Source organism: Belonocnema kinseyi, chromosome 4, assembly GCF_010883055.1.
Source record: "Belonocnema kinseyi isolate 2016_QV_RU_SX_M_011 chromosome 4, B_treatae_v1, whole genome shotgun sequence".
Taxonomy (NCBI): Eukaryota; Metazoa; Arthropoda; class Insecta; order Hymenoptera; family Cynipidae; genus Belonocnema; species Belonocnema kinseyi.
Window position 1 is genome coordinate 33,288,457 of NC_046660.1, and position 7,073 is coordinate 33,295,529.

Sequence of the window (7,073 nt, forward strand, 5' to 3'; positions counted from 1 at the left end):
TTAAAACTGATTAACAAATATTCGTGAAAAATCTATAAATAAACATCAATTTCAAAGCTAATGAAAAGAAGATTTAAATTTCCCGGCTGAGCAGCGCCATCTCCATTAAAACTGCTGCACGTGTAACAACAAATAGCGGCAAGCTAAAATACAAATGTCCTTTAAACATTGCATCCAACGTAGCGTTTCAGCAAAAAAATATTCATCAAGCAATCGTCTAAAAGTTCTTCGGTTTTATACACTCCATATAAAAACTATTATATTCCTCCTAGCAAAAAATACTATCAGAATTACTCCGCTAACAAAATTGAAACTTTCATAATCGTCAAAATTGTCATTATATGTTGAAGAGTTGGCTATCCTGGGCGCACTAGATCGAGTCGCATTCCGCGTAGCGCGTAGTGAATCTGTGTTCGCGATAACACTGATAATCGGGCTTGCACTTTTTCAAAATTCCGCTGAAATGTTTAATTAAACTCGTGGCAGGTAAATTCGCGTATCGGCGCGAGTTCAGTGCGATCGAGGAAATTGAAGGACCTTGAAATCTCTTAAACCCGGTGAGTATTAGGCATTTTTCTAGAGACGGGTTCGGCCGTCCTTTTCTCAAGGTTGTTATCTGCTCTTGTGGCAGCCGATGGTTCATCGACCTTGACTCTGTCGCAAATAAACGAGTTTTGAATTGTTCGACGACCAATGTAGAGTCTTAACAATCCTGTATTCGGTTTACCCAGCAGAATTTATGCCAATCCTCTCCATGTCTCAACCGACGCCGATAGACTCTAACCTATGTTTTTACGCGTTTGTCAATTCGCCACAGTAAACTCATCGCGTTTTAACCGGTTCTTTTCCTGGAATTTCAGACAAGTTGAGACCTTTCTTTTTCAGGGTCGAAGGTCAAATACTAGGCCTTCGTAATTGTGAATTTGCGAAAGAAAGACAAGGAGAAGAAGCTTGAATCGTCGTTTTTGGTAGTGTAGTTTTGTCTGTCATTTTCCTAACCTATTTTCGATATCAGTTATGAAGAAGAGCATTTGTCTCGTAATCCTCCTAAATTTCTCATAATTTTCTTCAGTTTTTAAATTAACAGTTCAGGCTACTGCAGTAAATTATTTTTGTATCAGATATTAGAACCATCGGGTAGACACTGGCAATTTAAACGACATAATCTAACCTGATTTCTTTGAGTGATTTCAAGTACTGCAGCTCAAAACTAGTTTAAACTAGTGTTTTTCCAAATTGTCGATTACATTTTGAAAGTGGGTCCGACATATATTCAGTTTGCACTATCGTGGGTTTACGCTATTTTTTGTATTGGCCATTTAGAGCAGCTATACTAAACAAAAAATGGCAAAGAGTTAGTTTGTTCTTTGACAGGTACATTTTATTGTTCTTGCCATTAGTAACAAACCTAACTAGTCACTTAAAATCACAAGAAATAATGTAGTTTTTAATTAGAGCGAGTTTAATTAGAGAACTACTTTCAAAATGCCTTCACGTTTTTTTTAAATCTTCGTATTTTTATTCTGAAATACTTTCGCATCTTCGAAAATCCCTTACTGTTTTCTAAAACAATTTTAAGTCTTTTACAGTTTATTATAATTATTAAGCACGATGAGTTTTTTCACTGATGCTTCACGATTATTTTTTGTACAAATAGAACAAAAATCATTCGAGGGTTTGTTGAATAAACTCAGTTTGCATTTATTATTGTTAGTTTATCGTGTATATTTTCGGGAAAATAACTCCAAAGCGATGTTTTTGCAGCTTAAGCTCTGCAATTTCACATAGGAAAATGTGCATTTCTCAGTTTTCAGATATTTCTTCACTTCGTAGCATGCAACATCTACATCAACATCTGAAAAGCTGTAATTATTTCTTAAATACATCCATAAAAATCGAGGGCATTAACTTTAAAAATAAAACTCTTTTTTTATATGGGTCGCAGATGTCGAAAGATACTTAATGTTTAGATACTTTTTTTCGATGCCAAAATATAGAGTTTAAGCTACCATGTCACGGCTTTGGAGTTATTTTTACGAATATATGCATAATAACCTGAAAATAAAAATACAAAATTAAGTTTATTCAACAATCTCTGCAGCTCTTTTTTTTCTTTTTGGTCTCAAAATTCAAATCAATCTTGAAAAAAGAAAGCTTTTATCCTGAAATTCTAAATACTTTTGTTTCGTTTAAAAAAGAATAAATACATATAAATAACGACGTGTTGTTTGCGAGAAGCGTGGGATTTGCAATAAAAGAAGTGGCTAGAGTTTCAGTGCATTGCCTAGAACACCCACGCGTTTACGGTTTTCAATACCTTTTGATTTGATGATCAGTAGAATGCGGTTTTATAGGTCACAGAATTTATCTCAATATGCCCTCTTATTCTTAAGAAAAATGTGTTTCTAAGAGAGCCATTTTATATTCAAGGCGAGAACCAAATTGCCTTTCTTTCAGAAACCAGAATTTGTTATTTCCTATATCTGGAAATAGATTATATATTTATTAGGGTAATTCATTTCATAAAGAATAAAAAAGTTTCTTTCGAATCTGAATACTCGCATTATAGCCTAAGTTGGATTTTTTAAATCCAAAAATAAAAAAAAATAAAAAACGGATGTTTTTTTTTTAGTTTGAGTTTTGTGGGTTTTTTTATTCATTTTTGTTATTTTCTCAGTGTGTTAAAAATACACTTATTACATTTTTATGCATATAGAATTATCCCTTTTTACATTAGAAGCATTGTACATCATTTACTATTATTATTGTAATCTCATTTTTTAGAAAAATAATAATTTTTAGTTATTTGTTTAAAAAAATTATATTTTTTTGACATACAGAGTGCCTATTACAAAATGTAATAATTCAAATTAAAAAAAAAATTATTGCATAAAAATGTGAAGCAAGTAAGAAAATATTATTACACATTTTCTTTGCAAATGATATTTAAAATTTTGATTGAATTTTTTAAAATGTATGTGATATAAAATGAGATATTTTTATGTGTGTATAAATTTAATCAATTTATTGATTAAAAAGGTACAACTTGAGTCTTAGATCCTGGAATTTCGAAAAAGAACCTGAAGTTTTTAATTGCTATTGCTTTTTTAAGCTTTAATAATTATTTTAGTACTTTTCGGCCTATTTTACAAATTCAGATCTATAGTATAAAATTAAATAATAGCTGAAAAGACTTTTTAAATGTGCATTAAGTAATAATTTTATGTAAATTACATGCGAAGATTATCTACACGCCAATTTTATAAACTGTTTCAAAAATATCTCATTTTTTATAATATTAATATGAAATTTGTTTCCTTATAATAGCACAACAGTTGATAAAATTCTGCATCTAATAATACCATGTTTAAGGTAAAATGTCAATTAATTAAAAAGATATTGCAAAAAGACATTACATTAAATTGTTTTCGAAAAAATGGAATAGCTGAAAATAATCAACATTTTTCATAGTTATTTGGCTAATTTGAAACCTAAGTCTATAATATAGCATTCTGCTAAGTTGATAAGATACGCACCTGTGGCATAATTGAAAAAAATATATATTTCTATAAATATTACTTACATTTATCAAAATATGATAAATAATGATTTTTCAAAAAGATTTGTAATTATTAACACGTTTTTGAAATTTGGTTCGTTTTTTGCACCAAGTTTGACCCTATGGAAGAATCTAGTAACAAAATTTTTTAAATATCTTAACATTTTAGTAAAATACTTCGCAGACTTGATTTTTAAAATTAGCCCCAGATCTCATAAAAGTATTGATTAATAATAATCTGTATACAATTTGTAATAATTAGTCGCAGAATTTGGTTGCCTTGCGGACTTGTGTAATAACCTTGATATACTTATTTATAAAATTAAAATGTACCAAATTATATTTGTTTTTACTTCAAATTCCCGCGTGAAATGATGAAAAATGTAATATTCCTTATACAATATTTTCTGGCTCTTGTTAGTTTTGTGAACTGGTCACCGGAAAACCTTGTGGCTTTTCGAATTCAATTAAATTCAATTAAATTCAATTCAATTAAACCTACGCTAAAAATGCTACTCGAAAGGTTTTTTTTGTTATCGTGAAAAAATAATTTGTATAGTCGAACAATTTTAGCAAGGAATATAATATAATGATTTGGAAATATTTAGTTCATAATTTGTCTTAAGTTTATGTTGAATTTAGGCACCAATTAAAGTAATTTATCACATTGAAATTAAATTTATGCGCGTAGTGGGCAGATTTGAACTCACAAAATCCAAAACGGGTTAAGTGTCTTTTGAATTGGATATCAAGATGACCTTACCTGTCACTCGACAACTTCACTCCAATCTGTCGAATATTTGATTCACAGACACTTAAGTTTTTTTTTTAAATTGATCGTTAGTTCAAAAGCTTTGTTATTAGAAATCACATCCCTTTCCGCATATTTGTTAAAAAATCGAGGACTTTCATGCAATAAGTCAATTTTTAAGTTTAGAAAATGATACATTAAAAACTATTAAAAGGATACAGAGGGCGGGGGGTTACCTCGAATACTGTTTCAAAAATGAAACTTTCAATCAACGTTTTATTCAAACTTCATAATCCAGCACAAACATATTTTTTTTACAATAATTATAAATTTAAAATGAGCTAAATACTAATAAAGTCTTCTTTTTTTTTATTTAGTTTTTTGGTGACAATTGATACTGAATTCGTATGCGGTTTATTGGTGTCCCTTGGATTTAAATTCGTACGCGATTGGCAAGCTGGTAAGTGACACTTGAAATATTTGAGATAAGATGCAAAAAAACCTAAATAAAACGAAGTCGATTGAGCGAGACTAATATTCCCAACTGGGGTATTATCAGCACAATTATGAATTTTCTCTCTTGATTGTTATAGAATGCGAAAAATGGCACTGGGCGCATTCTTAAACAATGCAAGTTTTAAAAAATTTACTTTAAGTTTGAACCGTTTGAGAAAATATATTGCGTTCTAATCTTAAGCCAACATTTAATAATACAAAAAGTTTTGAATGACCGAACATAAAATAAACATGGGAGCAAGCTCATTATCCCATTTTTAGCTACTCATAAAATATTTCCATATTTTAAGTACTAATTTGTATTGCTCCTAACGATTCACTAGTTCAGTATTAAGTCAATTAAAAAATAAATCTCTTAAAATGCTTTAAAATCTTTTGAAAGCTCATGAAATCCTATACCTTCCTACGAACTCCTAAAAATAATTGCAGATATATTGAAAAACTTTAATATATATTTTTTTTAATCCGTCATAATCAATTGAACATTTTTGAAAGCCCGCGAAATCTTCTACATTTTTTCAACATTGTTTGAAATGCCTCATTACTTATGAAACTTGTCCCATTGAAATATTTTTTAATCCCTAAACATCCTCTGAAATTCCGTAAAATGTTTCGAAATTACTTGAAATTGTTTGAAAGCCCTAGAAATCTTTTTTAATTCTTTGAGATCTAAAGAAATCTCTTCAAATCACTTGAAACCACTTGTAACATTTAGAAGTTTTGTAATACTTCGTAAAATATTTTAAAAACAATTGAAAACTTTTACAAAATCGTTAAAAAGTCTCGAAATACATTGGAAGTAGTTTAAAATCGTTTGAAATTCATAAAAATCTTGTGAAATCACTTTAAATTTGCAAGCCTCAAAAGTTGAACATTTTTAAGTTTAGAACGTTTAAAATCGATTAATTTCGAATTCAGTTATAATCTTCACATCTACTGTTGTTTTAAAGTTCATCCTTTGTTGTTAAAAATTCAATTATTATGTTAAAAAGTTTTTTTTTTGTCAAAAATCTAACTGAATTGTTGAACATCTGCCTTTTTAAGCACGAAATTCTACTTTGGGATTAAAAATTCCTCCTTTATGGTAGAAAAGTGTATTTCTTTGTCGAAAATGGTCCATTTGTTCAAAATACAACTTTTTAGGCTGATAATTAATCTGTCTTTTAAAAAGTCGGCTTTTTTACTTGAATATGCAACTTTTTGGTTGATGTTTGATCTATGTTTTTTTTTAAATTTGACTATTTGATTCAGAAGACATCTTTTTGGGTAAAACATTCAACTGGTTTGTTAAGCGATCATCTGTTTTGATAGAAAATGTATCTTCCTTGGTTAAAAATCAACTTTTTTTGAAAATTTATCTTTATTCTAAAAAATGGATCGTTTTGTTTGGAAATTCAGCTATTTTGTTCGAAATTCTACAATTTTTGTTAAACCTTCATTTTTTTAATTGAACATTATGTTTTTTTTTTTGTTGAAAATTCTACTTTTTAGGTAGATATTTCAACTGTATTTAAATAAAATCGTTTTTCGTTTGTTTAAAACAAAGATATCTGTTTGAATTTTAATCTTTTTTGTTTGTAAAATCAACCATTTGGTTGAAAATTTATCTTTGTATTTTGAAAATTCAGCTATTTGCCTAAAATTTAAACTATTTGTTAAAAATTAGTCTATTTTTCTCGAAATTTCTTAACCTATTAGTTGTAAATGCAATTTTTAAAAGAATAATTAGAGGCATAATGTTAATAAGACAATTAATGCAAAAAAATTGTTTTTTGTTAAAAAATAAATTTTTCCTCAAATTGTCTTGTTATTATTTTGTCTCTTGAGTTCGAATCTAATTATCGTTCTCTAAGTGCCAGTTTCTTGGTAAACTCTTAAAAGCAATTGTTTGATTAATTTTGTAAAATTCAATTCTATAAACGAAAATTAATCTTTCGAGTTAAAAAAATAAACTTTTTGCTAAACTATTCCAATTTTAACTTTAAAAATCAACTCTTTTGGTTAAGAGTTTGTCTCTGTTGATTGAAAATACAACATAACATATTGCTTTTTTGCAAGATTTCAAGTTTTAAAATTTTATGTTTTATTACATCAGAATTATACAGTTTTAACTTTAAAACCTTAATTGTTAAGCAATTTTAAATGAAAAATGTTTCAAATGAATGTTATTGTAATATTTTATTAATAAAATAATATTATATTCATAAACTTCTCTCATTTGAAAATAATCCATTTTGACAAGTTTAA

The 7,073-nt window shown here is 28.2% G+C and overlaps 1 protein-coding gene across 2 annotated transcripts in view; it reads left to right on the plus strand.

Annotated features, from left to right (window-relative positions):
- The first annotated feature begins 328 nt into the window (after positions 1 to 328).
- LOC117172142 (protein roadkill) overlaps positions 329 to 7,073 on the plus strand; it is a 179,451-nt gene continuing 172,706 nt past the window's right edge. The window contains exons 1-2 of one of the 2 annotated variants that reach the window (XM_033359945.1): positions 329 to 557; positions 4,688 to 4,770. The gene's annotated coding sequence lies outside the window, so the exon portion shown is untranslated. The remainder of the gene's footprint in view (positions 558 to 4,687; positions 4,771 to 7,073) is intronic. The other variant, XM_033359944.1, reaches the window with a different exon arrangement.